At 35.7% G+C, this 19,457-nt stretch overlaps 1 long non-coding RNA gene across 1 annotated transcript in view; it reads right to left on the bottom strand.

The window, feature by feature from the left end:
- Positions 1–8,645: 8,645 nt before the first annotated feature.
- The window catches only part of LOC112642772 (uncharacterized), a 32,338-nt gene continuing 21,526 nt past the window's right edge, over positions 8,646–19,457 (bottom strand). Inside the window, exons 3-4 of the long non-coding RNA XR_007403799.1 lie at positions 12,881–12,958; positions 8,646–10,605 (exon numbers count right to left, since the gene is read on the bottom strand). This is a non-coding gene — a long non-coding RNA (uncharacterized LOC112642772). The remainder of the gene's footprint in view (positions 10,606–12,880; positions 12,959–19,457) is intronic.

Below are 19,457 nucleotides of genomic sequence, written 5' to 3'. Positions count from 1 at the left end.
TAAGTCAGAAAAAGATAACTACCATATGATTTCATTCATGTGGAATTTAAGAAACAAAACAAGTGAGAATAGGAAAAGAGAGAAGCAAACCAGAAAACAGACTCTTAACTATAGAAAAGAAACTGATGGTTACCAGAGGGGAGGTGGATGAGAGGGTAGGTGAAATAGGTGATGGGAATTAAGGAGTGCACTTGTGATGAGCACTGGGTGTTGTACACCTGAAATTAACATTACACTGTAAACTAAAACTGGAATTTAAATAAAAACTTTTAAAAAAAGAGAGATGAAACTCGAAGAGTACAAAAGATTATAAATTGCACAGCACGGTTAATTTTTTCTTAACTACCCATTGAGACTGTCAGCAAAAGAAAAAAAAAAAAGATACTCAATTTTCCTTGCATTTCCAAGTATAGTAAGAGTGACTGCTACTCTGCTAGCAAATCCTCCAAAATCAATCTTTCCAACAGCAGTATACAGCAAAGCAGAATGAAGCAAGACAGTACTAACTGCTCCCAGGTAGCAAATTACAATATTCCAAATCAAATGTCACAAAAGTCTGTACTCTGCTTACTACTTTGGCTGATATGTGGATACTGAGGTGATTAAAGAAAAAGGAAAACACATGGAAGAAAGAAGGAGGAAGGGAAGGAGGGTAAGAGGAAGGGAAGAAAGGGGGGTAGGGATAGAAGGAAGGAAAGAAAAGGAAGAGGAAAAGAGCAACAAAAATGACTTGTGTTATACACAACTCTAGGGTAAAATCATTTCCTCAACAAGTCATGAGTGAAATGAAAGCCAGTGACAGTGCCATTGTTCAAAAAAGTAATGCTTCAAAAAGCTCTTCAGTTTATCCCCAGTGAATTCAGAGCAACAACAACAACAACAAAATTTAAGTTTTCTTATCTTTACCTATCCTCCTGGTTTGAGTCTCTTCTCCAAAAGCACCTGATAACTCTCTATGCACCAAGTATAAAATTACCAATTTATGAAATGTTATAAAATACTGCTTTTAAAAATGAACGAATGAAAGAAGGAAGGAACAAGCATAAAGCACCCTAAACGCTTTGAACATCTACACAATAGTTTTTATTCATGTCTCCATAGAACTTACAAGTAAGTTCTAAATCCCATATCCGGGATCCCTGGGTGGCGCAGCGGTTTGGCGCCTGCCTTTGGCCCAGGGCACGATCCTGGAGACCCAGGATCGAATCCCACGTCAGGCTCCCGGTGCATGGAGCCTGCTTCTCCCTCTGCCTGTGTCTGCCTCTCTCTCCCTCTCTCTGTGTGACTATCATAAATAAATAAAAATTTAAAAAAAAAAATCCCATATCCACTTACCAGCTGATTTTCTGTGCTGTTGCTTACAGGTGAAAAAGATACAATCCTCTCAGCAGAATTGTAACCCACTTACCAGACTACATTGTAAATGAACCTTCTTTCCTCCCAAGCTCCCCAGAAAGGGTGTAATAGCAACTCCAGTCACTATAATTGTTCCATAAATGCCTTCCAGGAGATCTGAGAAGACCCAAAAGCCCACAAAGCTTACTGACTTATGTAAAAAATGCACAAAGGAGTTTTATTTTCAATTCCAATTTCTTAATTTTTTTTTTATTATTTTCCCCAGCACAAAGCAGTCTTTGTGCCTGTGGATCTCCCTAAATGTTTGTGTCCCAAAGGACACACACAGAGGTGTGAAAAATGTGAGTCATGCTTTTGATAAATTCACATTGTAATACATGGCCTTGACAATAAAAAGCAAATGAAATCCTTCTTTCCTCTAAATTTTCTTTCATGTCAAAGGTTAGTCTTGCTTATTCAACAACTTAGACCTCAACACTTGAAAAATGATGAGTCTATCCAAGTGGTATCAACAGCTAAGATTTTACAAAGAACAGAAAGTCTTTAGAAAAATAACTCAGGTTAGCAGTTAGAGAAGAGTTCACAGTTTTATTAGTCCAGAAATAATTACAACCTGACTGATATAACATGTCATTTGCTAACTTCTCCATAATCCACCAGGAAAATTTAAGAATGAGAACATTTGACAATAACTGCCTGACTCACTCTTAGGGCACACTGAAATTTGGAGTATTCATCCTATAAAATAAAAGTGTCAAGAAGGTAACAATCAAAAAATAAATTCTTCTTTTTTCTAGGAAAATATCATAATTAGATCTATATTTTAAGCCAACAATAAATCCTAACCACAGATTACCCAATGAATACGACATAAATTTTTGCAAAAAAAAATATTATTTGTTCTATCTCTCCTACCATTTGCAGGTAAATGAGAGCAAACCTCTGACAGGCCACCAAAAAATTTAGCTTTAAATGGCAGATAAGATAGTTGTATATTGGTCATACCCAGTTCTGTTCTAAAAAGGATTGAGACTTCTCTTTTTATTTAGTTTACACATGAAACCATTATGAAGTTTTGAATGAAAATAGAAGGTCCCAAAATTTACCTGGCAAAATGATCTTAAACTGTCTATTAACATGGACTTTCCTGTCTGCTCTATAATTTCTTAGTCTGTATTAAGGTAAAAATAATAGCTGACATGTAGTATGTGCTCACAATGTGCCACGCACTGTTTAAAGCATTAGCAAAAATTAACTCAAATAATATTCATAACACTTCTTGCATTTCTTGGAAGAAAAACTAAAACCAATTGGGAATATGAGAAAAAGAAAACAGTCTGATTTGTTTGGATGGCTAGATCATGAACTAATTTTTCTTTCATTTTGCCATTAGCATTGCTGTTGTTATTTTCATATAGTAAATATACAATTGTAAAGTTTTTTTAAAACCTCTTCCAAACACTATTTCTACCCTGGAAAATGGGGATAAGAATAGTACCTTCCTCAGAGGGGTACTGTATCAGTGTGTATTTTATACACTGCAAAAATCTTTCCAAAACACCACTTGTATTCATATACATTCAGCTGCTTGTTGAATCTAATCAAACTTCTTAGCTGGTCATGCCAGTCATTCTTTTTTACCTCACTAGTTCTCCGTATAACCTTTCATTCCAGTCAGGCCCAGGTTCACACCTAAATTATCCCATCTGCCTATGTTAACTCACCTTCCCTTCCCATCTCCTTATAAATATACTCACTCATCATCCCTCTGCTAATCACACCTCTCCCATTCTTCATCTTCCAAGTCACATTTTCCTATTTCCTTTAAGTCTTCCCCATCCTACGTGGATCTGACATGTAGAGTATCAGCAACATGCTTGGCACCTTTTATGTACGTTATTTAATCCTTTCAACAATTCTAGAGACAGTTAATAGTATCCCTATTAGATACACGAGGATTAGAGAGCTTGTGATTTATTCAAGGTGGTGGAAATCAGGGTTTGCACTCAGTTATGCTGATCCATCCTACACTTAAGAGCTTGTATCATGGGACACCTAAATGGCTCACTTAGTTAAGCATCTGAGCTTCAACTGAGACTCAGATCATGACCTCAGGGTTGTGAGATCAAGCTGTACCTTGGGCTCCACACTGGGCAAAGGAGCCTGCTTGGAATTCTCTCTCTTCCTTTCCCTCTCCCTCTGCCCTTCTACCCTCCCTTTCTAAGTTAAAATAAATAATTTATATCACACAAGTCCTTAAGTTTATAATGTCTTGTAATGTTCTCTAATTACTTAATATATGCTAAATCACTGTGATCCCCTAAGTTCCTTGAGATCCATCATGCAGTTCACACCATAAGTGCCAGGTAATACTAATCACTTGAATTAACAGACAAGGAAAGCCTCAAAACTGCTATGAAGCGGTCCTTAAGTAGTGCAGTTGGTTAGGCGTCAGATTCTTGGTTCCGGGTCACATCTAGATCTCAGGGTCTTGGGATCTGGACCCACTTTGGGCTCTGAACTCATGGAGGAGTCTGCTGGGGTTTCTCTCTCCCTCTCCCTCTGCTCCTCCCTGGACTTGCATGCATTCTCTCTCTCTCTCTCTCTCCCGCCTTCTCTAGAATAATCAGTAAGTCTTTTTAAAAAGTGATATGCAATTCCCATAAAAGGGTTACTCTTCAAATATTAAATCATCCCAAAATTCCCTAAAAGGACTATAAACTACCAGATGCTTCAAACCACCTGGCAGACGCTTCAGGAAAGAACCATCATAGAGAAACACTCAATAGGTATTTGAAGATGATGATGAGAAACTCTTGAGGGAATTGGGACTTTTGCAGACTGGAGTAGAAGTGTCAGAGGAAGATCAGAGTTGCCCTGCAAAATGTTGAGCACCCAAGCACAACTTCCAGAGAGTTTATGTCTTAAGAAGTGGGAAAGATAAATAGTGTGTTTCCTTCTATCACTTTCATGTTCCAAGGCATTGCTTTTTCTTTTGACCCTAGTGGTTCATGTCAGCTGAAGCAGATTTAGAAGACAACTAAATTGGGTTGTTTCACTACCACTAAGTAAATTCTGACATAATTCTTTATCTTCTATCCAAAGGCCTGGATCCAAATAGAAAGGAGGTAAAGCAATGCCTGAGTATGTCTCAGCAACCACTCACCCAGTTCTTAATCTGGTATAACCAGGAAATATCTAGCCAAACAGCCTGAGTTGCTGTCTTATATCCCTCCCACACCAGGCACAGCAACTGTGTAACAGAACTTCAAGCCCTGAAGAGGTACCCTGGGGATAGAGCTAAATGCTAATAAACCCACAGCCAAAGAGCAATCTGGGGAAAGCAAAACTTTGATAGCCTTGGGTTTCAACCTTAGCCTATGGTTAATGACCATACCTCTAAAAGAAAACTCTACCCAACATCTTTCCAAGCAGTTTTCTTAGTAATTTTTAAATACTAATTATTTCCATCACTATGGCCCTTAAGTGCTTCTTAATAATTAGTCCACTGGAAACAGTGAACAAACCAGCAGTTAAAATCCCCTAGCTCCTCCTTGCAATCCTGCTCAGTGATGTGTATGAGTCTCTTTGTGACTTTTATTCAGGGCATGTGGCAGCTGGAGCACAATCAACCCCATCCTTCAACAGTCTCATTTGCTGGTTTTCAGGGGTCAGAGACAACACTCCAGCTGCCAGTTCCATGCCCAATGACAGGGTGAAGAATCTTTTCCAAAGAAAGGCAATGTTAATAAACAGCCCAAATCACTGACTTCTTAACTCTTTTTATTCTCCTTCCCTCTCCTGTGCCAAGGGACCCCCTCCCCGCCGATGTTGTAATGCCTTTCATCACCAACACAATTAAGTCCACTACCATGCACCCACCCCCAATGCCCTGATTTGTAGAGTATACTAATGTAACAAGACTTGGGCAAATAGAGGAAAGAAGTATGATATCTTACTGGGAAAAATCTGTTCACTACACCCCTCAGCCTCTCAGAACTTATTTATATACTCCTTAAAAAAAATTAATAAAGCACTATTACCTTCTCTAACTTCTAGGTATGCTTATATATATCAGCCAAGAATGTATTTTCTTTGGGTTTAAGGATTTGCTAGACTATCATATGAAACATCCCCAACATATATATATATGTATGTACATTCACATTATATTCATTGTATATAAATATATAACCACAAATACTTAGAAACATTTTCATAGATCTATGTATCACTTATATTTTGAATTTTATTTATACTTATATATGTATGAATATGTAAACATAATACATTTTTAATGTATATATACTGTGTAAAATACATTAATATGAATATACATTAACAAAAATATTTCAAGTAACATATTGAAAATGTCTTTTATATATAAATATGAATATTTCCTGAAATATATATACCCTCACCCTGAACAAGATTTTGTGAGTCATTTAGGTCCAGGTGAAGTTTCTTACACTTCTTAATTTATATTTTTTATGTTTGTTTATGTTATGAATGGGGAAGGGGTGAAAATTACAAAATCATCACTTTTACCCTGGTTCCTCTATTATCAGGACAAGTAAAAACATCAACAGTTCTACAACCTTGAGGTGTCCTCATTGTTTAAAAAGAACATTCTCATTTTCAAGAAGGTAAAGGCATTATAAATGAAAGTTTTACTCTTAAATATCAACTAAAATGACTGTTTTTTATGGACTTTATAGATCAATACAGCAATTCCAAAATCAAGACTAAAACTGGAGGGAACAAAAACTTTTAAATAAAGCTAAGACAATGGTAATATTTATTCCCAGATACACAGATACCTTAAATAACAACATAACATATATAACATAATAATATAACATAGATAACCATTAAATAATATAGTCTCAATCCTTGGGAAGAGGTTGTTCAGCAGTTTCAAAATGTGTAGGTGCATACCTACCTAAGTCACAGAGAATTTCTATCAAGGAAGGTGTAAATGTACAGTTCTTATTCACTTATTTTTTATTTATCTACTTCCCACTCAACAAATTTCACAAAAGCATTTGAGGCAAAATTCCTCAATAGTTTAATCCAAGATTTTACTAGTCAAAGGGTGTGGGCAGAAGGGGAAGTAGTGTTAATATGGCTGCTCCTTTTCCTGTCCTTCCCCAAACCAGGCTCTTTCACACCAGGTCAGCACTATCCTCCCACATTCCCTTAACTCAAAGAGAAATAAATAAATAAACATTTTACTATTTGGCAGTATGTCTGACTTTTTAAAAGCCATTCAATCAAACGTTAAAAGTAAATAATTACACAGTTTATGTATACAACTTGCATTGTTTATGACAATTATAAAGGAAGAAAGGCAAAGAAAGAGGAAATATTTTCTTCTGGCATTTCAAAGTCGCTTCTGACATAACAAGTGATTGCATTTTAAAAATACAAACTGCCTCAATAAATTCTATTCCCCTCAGGAACTGCCAAAATTGCACTCTACAAACACTAGAAAAGAAGAACAATAATACTTCTGCCAAATACAAAGATGGTATCTAACAGTTAAAGAGTTAAGAAAATGATAGAGTTCTGTAATAGATTTCCTTTTCATTCTAAATATGTTTAAAGTATTTTAGCAGCTCAGATGGATATATTTAGCACCTTATACACCTCAAAAGAAATAACTAATTTCACTTAAAAACTTTACTATCAATGCCATACCACGTGTCCCAAACATTTTTTACCACAAAATTGTTTCATCACTTACATATTAACATCTTGTCAGATACTAAATTCTCAGAGCATAGCTTAGAAATCAGTTATACAGAATTTAATAACTTACCCAACAGTATGGATAAGAGAAGTACATACATGTGCTAAAGAGGAGAAGAAAGGTATTTATAGAGAATGCTCCTCAAATAATACACACAACAGTCCTGCCTCTTACTTTCCCCTTCCCTCCAGGCTTACTTAGTTCCCATACCTTTTGGATAATTCCTTTCTATTCTCCTAATTTTAGTTCTCAAAATGGTTCATGACTATTTGAATCAATCCTACTCAGATTTTTATTTTACAGTTTAAAAAAAGCCAAATATAACCAATCAAAACTACAATAAGCCTGTATAGTATACAGTATTAAAATGGCAAAAAATAGGGCAGCCCCTGTGGCACAGCAGTTTAGCGCTGCCTGCAGCCTGGGGTGTGATCCTGGAGGCCCGGGATCAAGTCCCACGTCGGGCTCCCTGCATGGAGCCTGCTTCTCCCTCTGCCTGTGTCTCTGCCTCTCTCTCTCTCTCTCTCTCTCTCTGTCTCTATGAATAAATAAAGTCTTTTAAAAAAATTAAAATAAAATAAAACAAAACAAAACGGCAAAAAATATATAAATTAAAACAAGATGTTCCCCTTTCAAGAACACTACAATTGGGATGCCTGGGTGGCTCAGTGATTGGGTGCCTGCCTTTGACTCAGGTAGTGATCCCCGGATCCGGGATTGAGTCCTGCATAGGGTTCCCTGAGAGGAGCCTGCTTCTCCCTCTGCCTATGTCTCTGCCTCTCCTCTCAATCTGTGTCTCTCATGAATAAATATATCTTTTTTAATATTTTATTTATTTATTCATGACAGACACAGAGAGAGAGAGAGGCAGAGACACAGGCAGAGGGAGAAGCAGGCTCTATGCAGGGAGCCTGACGTGGGACTCAATCCCAGGTCCCCAGGATCACACCCTGGGCTGAAGGCAGCGCTAAACCGCTAGGCCACTGGGGCTGCCCAATAAATAAATCTTAAAAAAAAAAAAAAAAAAAAAAAAGAACACTTCAATTTTAGCTAAAGTAAATATGATAAAGGTTAGAGTATATATAAAATATCTCTGAAAGGATACACAAAAACTGGTCATTGTTGCTTCTAATTATTTTTAACTGTATATTCTTTTGTAGTGTTGGTATTTTCCATTATATGTATGTATTGCTTTTGCAAAAAATAAAAATATAAATTAAATTAAAATTTTTTAGACAAATACTAAAACAATAAAATTTAAAATCTACATAGCAAACATAACATGGTGAGATTTGCTACCTATCTCATACATGGACTATACAAAGGTAGCATATTTAGTGAAAAATTAAAACTACATATGAAAATTAAAATTAATTAAAATCTTATAATTAACAAGAAATACTAAGATCTCCAGAGAAAAAACAAACAGCTATCCAAAACAAAATATAAAGCTGATGTTGATGGATTATATCTGACTCTTTATTCAACATTAGTATTCAAATAAATATCTAAAAATGTAAAATTATTGAATCCACAGTCAGGGGATATTAAAAAAACATTTCAGAATGTTAGATACTTGGAAGAAGGGATATTAACCTTTCAAAGCAGTGACAACATGACAAAATTCTCAGGAAAAGAAAAAATTATTCAGACTTAAAATTTTACTTTGAATATTGTTGTTACACAATGCTACATTAGTTTCAGGCGTACAACTCTGTGATTTGATAAGTTTATACATTATGCTATGTTCACCACAAGTGTAGCTATTATCTGTTCCATTACAATGCTATTACCATATCTTTTATTCCATTAGCTTATTCATTACATAACTGGAAGGCTGTGTTTCCCTCTCCATTTCACCCATTTTGACCAACCCCCACCCCTACTCCAGAAATCATCAGTTTGTTCTCTGTATTTATAGGTCTGATTCTGCTTTTTGTTTATTCATTTGGGGATTTTTTTAGATTCCACTCATGAATGGAATCATATGATAGTTGACTTTCTCAGTCTTATTTCATTCAGCATAAAACTCTCTAGGTCCATCAATGCTGTCTCAAATGGCACAAACTCATCCATTTTATGGCCATATAATATTGCATAGTACATATACCACATTTTCCTTAACGATTTGTCTATTGATGGACACTTACTTGCTTCTGTATCTTTAAATAATGGTGCACTTTAAATAATGCTGCAATAAACACAAGAGTGTATTTATCTTTTTGAAGTAGTATTTTCACTTTCTTTGAGTAAAGACCCAACAGTAAAATGACTGGATGATATACTATTTCTATTTTTAATATTTTGAGGAACCCCCATATTTTTTCCATAGTAGCTGTACCAATTTACATTCCCACCAAAAGTGTATGAAGGTTCCTTTTTCTCCACATCCTTGCCAACACATTTGTCTTTTTTATTTTAGCCATTCTAAATGGGGTAAGGTGATAACTCATTGTGGTTTTGATTTGAATTTCCCTGATGATTAGTAATCTTGAACATCTTTCCATGTGTCTGTTGTCCATCTGTATGTCTTTGGAAAACATCTTTTCAGGTTCTCTCCCCATTTTCTAACTGGTTTGTTTGGCTTTTTGGTGTTGAGTTATAGAGGTTCTTCATATATTTTGGATATTAACCTCTTATCAGATACATAATTTGCAAATATCTTCTCCCACTCAGTAGACTTTTTGTTTTGTTGGTTTCCTTTACTATGCAAAGCTTTTCATTTTGGTGTAATCTCAACAGTTTATATTTGCTTTTGTTTCCCTTGCCTTGAGACATATCTAGAAAAATGCTATGATGGTCAGTGTCAGAGAAATTACTGCCTGTATTCTCTTCTAGAGTTTCTATGGTTTCAGGTTTCACATGAAGTCTTTAACCCATTTTGAGTTTCTTTTTGTGTGGGGCATTAGAAAGTGGTCCAGTTTCATTCTTTTACTCAGCACCACTTATGGCAAAAAAACTGTCTTTTCCGCATTGTAAATTCTTGCCTCCCTTGTCATACTAATTAAACATATATAGGCTTATTTCTGTGATCTCTATTCTGTTCCATTGATCTGTGTGTCTATTTTTGTGCCAGTGCAATATTGCTTTATTACAGCTTTGTAGTATATTTTGTAATCTAGTATTGTCATACCTCCAGCTTTGTTCCTTCTCAGGATTGTTTTGGCTACATGGGGTCTTCTGTGGTTCTACACAAATTTTAGTATTATTTGTTCTACTATTGTGAAAAATGCTGTTGGCATTTTGATAGGGATTGCATTGAATCCGTAGATTGCTTTGGAGAGTGTGAATATCTTAAAATATTAATTCTTCCAATCCATGAGCATGGAATATCTTTCCATTTGTTTGCATCATCTTCAATTTCTTCCATCAGGGTTTTATAACCTTTCAGAGTAAAGGTCTTTGATCCCTTTGGTTAAGTTTACTCTTAGGTATTTTATTCTTTCTGATGCAATTGTAAATGGTATTGTTTTTTAGGAAATACGATTACGTAAGTACTGAAAAATAATGCATAAGAAGAAAAACCTTATATATTAAGACATTAATCACAGTTTTATTTTAAAATAGAAAAAATGAAAATGACATATATGCACATTAATAGAGGAATTATTCAAAATTATAAAATATTCCCTCAAATTTTCACAAATTTTCATCATAAAATCTATAGGGGACAATGAAAATTATTGTTATCTAATGGAATTATAATATAAAACTGCATATATACCATCATCAAAATATGTTTCTGTGCCATTTTGTGGTGATACTACTGCAGCTCCAAGACCATGAAGAGAAAAAAAGTAGAGGCCAAGACTTCTAATGTTCAATGATACAGACACACACACTCCCCTCAGCCACCTCTTTAGGGCTTGGTATGAGAATGGACACACATATCCACCACATAAAAAAAACCGCTTCCCAAAAAACTATCACCTTCCTCAACCTTGAGGAAATTCCCCCAAATAACCCATATCTGTTCAGGATTAGAACCCTTCTACCTATCTCAACACCAGCCAAGGTTCCACCTCCTCCCTTTTTTGAAGCATAATTCTAAGCTTCATCCTTTTCACTGGACCTAAAACCCTGAAACAAAAAAGATTTTGACATCTTCTCTGCCAGTAAATAAGGGATAATGTCAAGAAGGAAAAGGAGAAGTTAGAAAGAATCTCCAGGTTGGTTGAGGGAAATATAATTATTTGTTCAATTATCCAACAAAAATGTACTTCATGCACAGTACACAGCAGTAAGCAAAATAAACACAGTTCCCATTCTCATTTGGGATAATTAACAATGAGTTCTACTGGGACACACTGAATTCAAGTTATTGCCAGGATAACCTAGTGGATAAACTTGTAGACAGATAGAAACATGGTTTCCAAAAAGTGCAAGTGAGACTTAACAGGGTTAGTTTTAGATGTTAAGCAGAAAAAATTGAATAAAGAGGATGTAAAGGGGTTGAGAAATTGAGTGTTTCACTGAGAATACAACTCAGGTTTGGCAAGATTGTCAATTCCACAAATCTGGGAGACCTCAGAGATGAAAATCTACTTGTAATGAATGATGAGGTCTAGAGGATAGTCACTCAGATAAGGATTAAGGTGGAGTAAAGACAAGAGTTAGAGACATCAAGGACAGCCAGACCCACTAAGTTGAAGAAGTAGAATAGGATCATTTTCATTGATCAAGGATTTTTCAACAGATGAGCAATTTAAATCAATACAACAGAACTTGAGATAAATTTCAACATCTCCATAAATAAAGGATTCTGAAAGAAAAAAAAAAAAAAAGCTTGAAAGAGGGTGACATGCCTGAAGAGATCTGAGAATGGAAAATTTCCATGAATACAAATAATAAAATGGCCTGGAGACAAGCTGAAAGACAAGAATAAATTTATAACTGTATATGTTTTTATACATACATATATATTTTTTAAGTATGTGACTCACAAAAAAATATATACTTTGGGAAAAATAGTAAGGAAAATGTTTTAACAATTTATACAGCTTCAGGGCAGCCTGGGTGGCTCAGCGGTTTAGTGCCATCTTCAGCCCAGGGCCTAATCCTGGAGACCCAGGATCGAGTCCCACGTCGGGCTCCCTGCATGGAGCCTGCTTCTCCCTCTGCCTGTGTGTGTGTGTGTGTGTGTGTGTGTGTGTGTGTGTGTGTGTGTGTCTCTCATTAATAAAAACAAAATTATACAGCTTCAAAGATCACTGGAAAACTTAAGAGAGAAAAAAAATGGAGGCGAGGAAGACACAAAAGAATAACCATTTCCAATTTGGCTTAAATTATGTCAAAAATTTTTACTAGACTAATAAATAACATCAAGATATAAATACCTTGTAGCCACTAATGACCTAATAGCCCCTTCTCTCATTCATACTATAACCATAAACAATAAACTACACATTTGGAAACCATGAAATAATCAAAATAAAAGTAGCCTTTTGGGAGGTAACATTGGATAATACTGCTTCATCTAGAAAAAAATGCAGCAATGAACATGAATAAGCCAGTCAAAAGAATAAATAACTCCAAATTCTCTATATTGATGGAGAAAATGTTTGGTTAATGTCACCACAGTACTTAGAGTAGCATAATTAGGCAGGGGATGCTTTTCAGTAAATCTAATGTTTTTCAAAGTATTTTAACATTTCTTCCCTGGCATTAGTTTTTAAAATTAGGAAATTCCAAAGTCAGTCAGAGAGAATTTAATCATTATGTAATTTATTAACTTGGGGGGCAGGTAGTTTAGTGTTTCATTTCAAATCTTACCTTTTTTTTTTTAAGAGCTGCAACAGATTGAATCTGGTGAAGTTTTCCATTTTTATGAGGACAAAATGCTATTAAGACCTATAAACAAATGTATTTTTATTAAAAATGACTAATGCTTAGTGAAAAGTTCAAAGGCTGGAAAAGAAGCACTAAAAAACGTTTTTAAAAGCAACAATTCAGCTCACTCAGTTACTGGAAAAGTCATTTTCATACTTAAGCTTCAGGGCTATGCAGCAGCTGGAAAAGCAGCTTATTTTATTATATAGTTAATAAACGTCATGCACTTTTCTTGAAAGAGTCAAAATATTACCTTTAAATAATGCAAACAACTCTATAAGAGCAAACAAGGTATACAACAGATTCAAGACACAATGCATACCATAATAAAAGATACCTCTCAATTAGATGCAGTGTATTCTCACTCATTGGCTCCTGTATCCAAAAATATGAATCAAAGGATATTTTAAAAAGTTGTTAAAATTGAATAAATTTAAACAAAAATCTATATTAAATTAATATTACTGAGTTTAAGCTAAATTTTTCAGTTTAACAATGTTTTAAACTTAGGTAGGAGAATGTCCTTGTTCCTTAAAGATTCATGCCAAAGTATCTGGGGGTAAAATATCTGCAACTTACTTTCACATGTATTTATTAAGTGTGTGCGTATGTATAAAGAGATAAAGCACATGTTCCAAAAAATTAAAAATCGGTAACTCTAAATGTGGTGCTATGGGCATTCACCGCACTATTATGCCAAATTTTCTGTAGGTTTTTAATTTTTATAAATAAAAAGCTAAGGTGGAGGACAAGCTATCTTGATCCAACATTATTAGAAAATAGCATCTCTTCAGAGAGACAAAGCAGAACTAAGCAGGTAAACATCACTACAAAAGCAAATTTATTTAGCATCTAAATACAGTACACTGTATAGGTAGTCTAACAAAAAACTAACGTCGTGTCTGGCTTTTAAGAACACATAATCAAAAAAAAACATAATCTAAGGCAAATACTATTGATAAACATAAAAAAACATTTAAATAGAAATAACACCTAAATTTTTTTTAAGATTTTATTTATTTATTCATGAGAGACACAGAGAGAGAGAGGCAGAGACATAGGCAGAGGGAGAAGCAGGCTCCACATAGGGAGCCCGATGCAGGACTCGATCCCGGGTCTCCAAGACCAGACCCCAGGCCAAAGGCAGTGCCAAACCACTGAGCCACCCAGGCTGTCCTATAAATTTAAACGATAAATTAAGCTTTTGTTCTAACCATCACTTTTTTAATCACACAAACCTTAAAACTCTGTACATTGTACCATCTCATTTGACCTCATAGGATACAAAACTCTGACTAGTGTCATGCTTTCTTTCAAGACAGCATGTCTTCAATGACCATGAAGGAGGGATTTGATTTTATAAGACAAAGTAGTTCATTTCCATTTAGACACTATAACAGAATATTTTGCATTTAATCACAAATTTGCCCTCTTCCTAACCCCTGCCTTCCTTCATAAGTCAGCTCTAATGCTCTTTCTTAGAAGCATTTTCTGGGGGTGCCTGGGTGGCTCAGTCAGTTAAGCTGCCAACTCTTGTCAGGTCATGATCTCGGTCCTGGGGATCAAGCTTGTGTGTCAGGGTCCATGGTCAGTGTGGAATCTTCTTGAAGATTCCCTCTCTCTCTCTCTGCCCTTTCCCCCTGCACTTGCTCGCTCACATGTGCATATTCTCTCTCTAAAATAAATAAATCTTTTAAAAAAAAAAAAAAAAAGCATTTTCAGATTGCCCAAGGTGAGTTGGATGTCCTTCCATGTTCTCTTATTTATCGCATAGTATTATCATTGATTTTTCTTGTCCACACTAATCCAGTATTTACTAGGTACTTGAAATACATGAATGAGTAAGATGCTTTTAATGCCATCAGCAAGCTCTTAGCCTGGTAGTGGAGACACCAACCATGCAAAGAAATAATTATCATGAATTATCATGCCATCTACCAAGCTGTCAAAAACCTCAGATTCATCTCTTAATTCCTCTCTTTTCCCAACTCACATACAGCCCACTGGCAGAATGACTCTATCACCCGACACAACATAAATGCATCCACTTCTATTTACATCATAACCCTGGTCCAGACACTACCTTCTCTCACCCAGATTGCTACTATGAGACACACCTTCCCCTCATGACTTCGTACAATCTGTTTTTCACACAAGATCCAAAGTAATCTTTTAAAACATAAAACATATCACGTCAGTCCCCTGCTTAAATCCTTCTGATTGTTTCCATTTGGAATAAAATCCAAATTTCTTACCATGGATGCCTAACAGGTTCTATATAACCTGTACCTGTCTGTGTGTCTGTCCTGATCTCCATCTAGTCTCCCTTTCACACAGAACACTTCAGTTCTGATCCTTCTGATCCTCAAATATACCAAATTGTTCCCTCTTACACATTTGCACTCCTGATTTCCCCTACATAAAATGCTATAGATTTGTGTGGCTGGCTCATTACTGCCATGCAGGTCTCATTTAAAATGTTATAACAAGCAAAGCCTAAAGCAAGCAGAAAGAAGGAAATAATAAAAATCAGAGTAGAAATGCACAATACAGAAACTAAAAATACAATAGATCAAAAGAACCAGAAGATGGTTCTTTGAAAAAATTAATAAAGTTGATAAATCTCTAGCCAGTCTTATCAAAAAGACAAAGGACTCAAACAAATAAAACCACAAATGAGAGAGGGAAAAAAAAAATGAGAGAGGGGAAATAATAACACCATAGAAATTCAAACACTTACTTGAAAAGAAAGAATAAAAAGAGCATTATGAAAATATGCCAACAAATTGAACAACCTAGAAAAAATAGATAAATTCCTATAAACATAAATGACCAAAACTGAAACAGGAAGAAATAGAAAACTTGAAGAGACCAATAATCAGCAAAGAAATTAAATCAGTAATCAAAAAACTCCCAACAAACAAAAGTTCTACCAAATTTTTTTTTTTTTTTTAGATTTTGTTAAGTAATCTCTACACTCAACATGAAGCTCAAACTCACAACCCTGAGATCAAGAACTGCATGCTCTACTGACTCAGCTAGCTAGGCGCCCCACATCCCACAAATATTTAAAGAAAAATTAATACCTATTCTCCTGAAACTATTCCAAAAAATAAAAAGAAGGAAAACTCCCAAAGTCATTCTAGAAGGCCAGCATTACCCTGATACCAAAACCAGATAAAGATTCCACATACATACATACATATATAAATAAACAAATAAAAAGATTCCACTAAAATAGAGAACTATAGGCCCATATCTCTGGTGAACATAGATGCAAAAATTATTCATTAAATACTAGCACACTGTATTTAATAATACATTTTAAAAATCATTCACCATGATAAGTGGGATTTATTCCTGGGTTGCAAGTATGGTTCAATATTCAAAAATCAATGTGATACATCACATTAATAAAACAAAGGGTAAGAACCATATGATCTCTTCAATAGATGCAGAGAGCATCTGACACAGTACAAAATCCATTCAAGGGAAAACTCTCAAAAAGTGGGTTTAGAGGAAACACACCTCAACATAATACAAATATATGAAAAACCCACAACTAATATCACCCTTAATGGGAAAGAACTGAGAGCTTTCCCTTCATCATAAGGAACAAGACAGGAATATCCACTCTTGACACTAACACAGTACCGGAAGTCATAGCCTCAGCAATCACACAACAAAAAGAAATAAAAGGCATCCAAATTGACAAAGAAGAAGTCAAACTTTCACTATTTGCAGATGACATGATACCCTGTATAGAAAACCGAGAGACTCCACCAAAAAACTGCCAGAAATGACAAATTCAGTAAAAATACAGGATACAAAATCAGTATGTAAAAATCTGTTGCATTTCTCTACATCAATAATGAAGCACCAGGGAGCACCTGAGTGGCTCCCCATGACTGAGCATCTGCCTTTGGCTCAGGTCATGATCCCAGGGTCCTAGGATCGAGTCCCACATCAGGCTCTGCTTCTTCCTCTGCCTGTGTGTGTCTCTGCCTCTCTCTGTGTGTCTCATGAATAAATCAACAATCTTAAAAAAATAATGAAGCAGAGAAAAGAGAAATCAAGGAATTAATCCATTTACAATTACACAAAAACAATAAGATACCTAGGAAAAAATCTAACCAAAGACATGAAAGATCTGTACTCTGCAAACTACAAAACACTGATTAAAGAAATAGAAGAGAACACAAATACATTCCATGCTCATAGACAGGAAGAACAAATATTGTTAAAATGTCTATACTACCCCATGCAATCTAAACACTTAATACAATCCCTATCAAAATACCAACAGCATTTTTCACAGAGCAAGAACAAACAATCCTAATTTTTTTTTAATTTTTATTTATTTATGATAGTCACACACAGAGAGAGAGAGAGGCAGAAACACAGGCAGAGGGAGAAGCAGGCTCCATGCACCGGGAGCCCGACGTGGTATTTGATCCCGGGTCTCCAGGATCACGCCCTGGGCCAAAGGCAGGCACTAAACCGCTGCGCCACCCAGGGATCCCACAATCTTAAAATTTATATGGAACCACAAAAGACTCAGAATAGCCAAAGCAACCTTGAAAAAGAAAGGTATTTAAAATAAAAAATAAGGAAAGCAAACCTGGGGCAGCCCAGGTGGCTCATGATATGAAATACTGGTCCAGAAATGATATGAAATACTGGTCCAGAAAAAAATCAAACTGCAAGATACTACTCAAAAATCAGGATTTCCATTTTACTTAAATAATCAAAGAAATGTTTACCAAGAGGCTTCTTGGTGTCTTCGTGAATAAAGTTCTGTCAATCCTTTTGAATCAGCTCAAAAGACATGGCTAAAGCCCAGTTAGACTTGGGTTGGTACCCATGCTACCCTAGCTTCCATATGTTACATACTCAGGCATGATAGATGATAGGTAGATAGATAAGAGTCCCATTTACTCCTTACAACAACCCCCTATTCAGAAGGCATTATCCTATTTCACAGATGAGGAAGCTATTTCAGAGAAGAAGCAAAATCTTATCAGACATCTAAATTTGAAAATATTCAATGGGCATGTTCTGTCTGGCTTTAAATCACATACTCTTTGTATTTGAGATGCTCTGAAGTTTTTTGGTCATGACTTTAACCCCACTGCCACTCTAGCATGTCCAGCACACAATTCCAAAATTTACGCACCAACAAGGACTGTCACTTTGAATCATTTCTAAGACTTTTCAGTATACTAAAAATATAGAATTTATGGTTCCATTATACTAAGACTATAAATTCCCAACACCAGGGATGCCTGGGTGGCTCAGCGATTGACAGTCTGCCTTCAGCTCAGGGCATGATCCTGGGATCCAGGGATTGAGTCTCACACATCAGGCTCCCTGGAGAGAGCCTGCTTCCACCTCTGCCTATGTTTCTTGTTTCTGCCCCTCTCTCTCTGTGTCTCTCTCATGAATAAATAAATAAAATCATGAATGAATGAATGAATGAATAAATAAATATTTCCAAACCAAACTGATGTAGGCATGAGTCAGGGGTAGGCAGGAAAAGATAAGAGAGAGGCCCAGAGTCAGACTCCTACCCAACCCAAGAAAGCAGAGATAAGACCATAATAATAGAAAAAAATAAACCTGGCTCCCTAGCTCCAAAATGTTAGGGAGTATTCCATTTTAATGGCAACTAAGTAATCACAGAAATCCCAGATATAGAGAAATGTTATGGAGGAGATATTAACCTGAAAGAAGGGAACACCTTGTTTGGGCACATGGTATTTGCAAAAAACATCTAGCTTGTTATTTTAAGTCCAGCATGTTTGTTCTAAATATCCACCCTGATTGATAAGAAATTTCATTGGTGTTGAAACTGATATTTCAGTATCATTGAAATTGATACTCAATTTCTTATTCATAAGAAATTTACCAAGTTCCCTGGTCAGTTTCCTATAAAGGACAGACCATAAAAGACCTCAGTGGCTAACCTGTGGGGACCCCTCTCAGTTTTGAGAGCTTTCTCTGTATCTCTGCTTAATAAACTTCTATTGCTTTGCTCACTCTCTGTTGTCCGCGAGATTCATTCTTCGACTCCGGGAGACAAGAACCAAGCTCTCCTGTATCGAAACCACCAACACAAATTCAGAAAGTCAAATTCTGAACCATCAAGTAAACCCTTTCAAAAAGGACCTTATTTCCTTTGTATGTTGTTTCCCTGGAAAATCTCAACATCTCATCCAACAAGACAACTAATCTGTGAAAGATTTGATATTTAGCTCTTTTAATAGTGTTCTGGTTCTTGAAGAAGAGTAAATACCCTTATTACTGTTCAAACTTTCAGAGTCCTCACATAACCACATTACCTTTGTAGAAAGTTAGTGAAGACTTTCAGTGCTACAACAACACTAGATTTCTACACAATGATCACCCCATACTACCATTAATCTGAAGGCCATATCCTGTAGCAGTAGGTGGGTAGATTAAGTATTTAGTTTTTATCTAATAAAGAAGCAGATTAATTGTGGATTATGCTTAAAATCTT

This window comes from Canis lupus, chromosome 19 (genome assembly GCF_003254725.2).
Source record: "Canis lupus dingo isolate Sandy chromosome 19, ASM325472v2, whole genome shotgun sequence".
Classification (NCBI taxonomy): Eukaryota; Metazoa; Chordata; class Mammalia; order Carnivora; family Canidae; genus Canis; species Canis lupus.
This window is presented reverse-complemented; position numbering and strand designations above follow the sequence as displayed.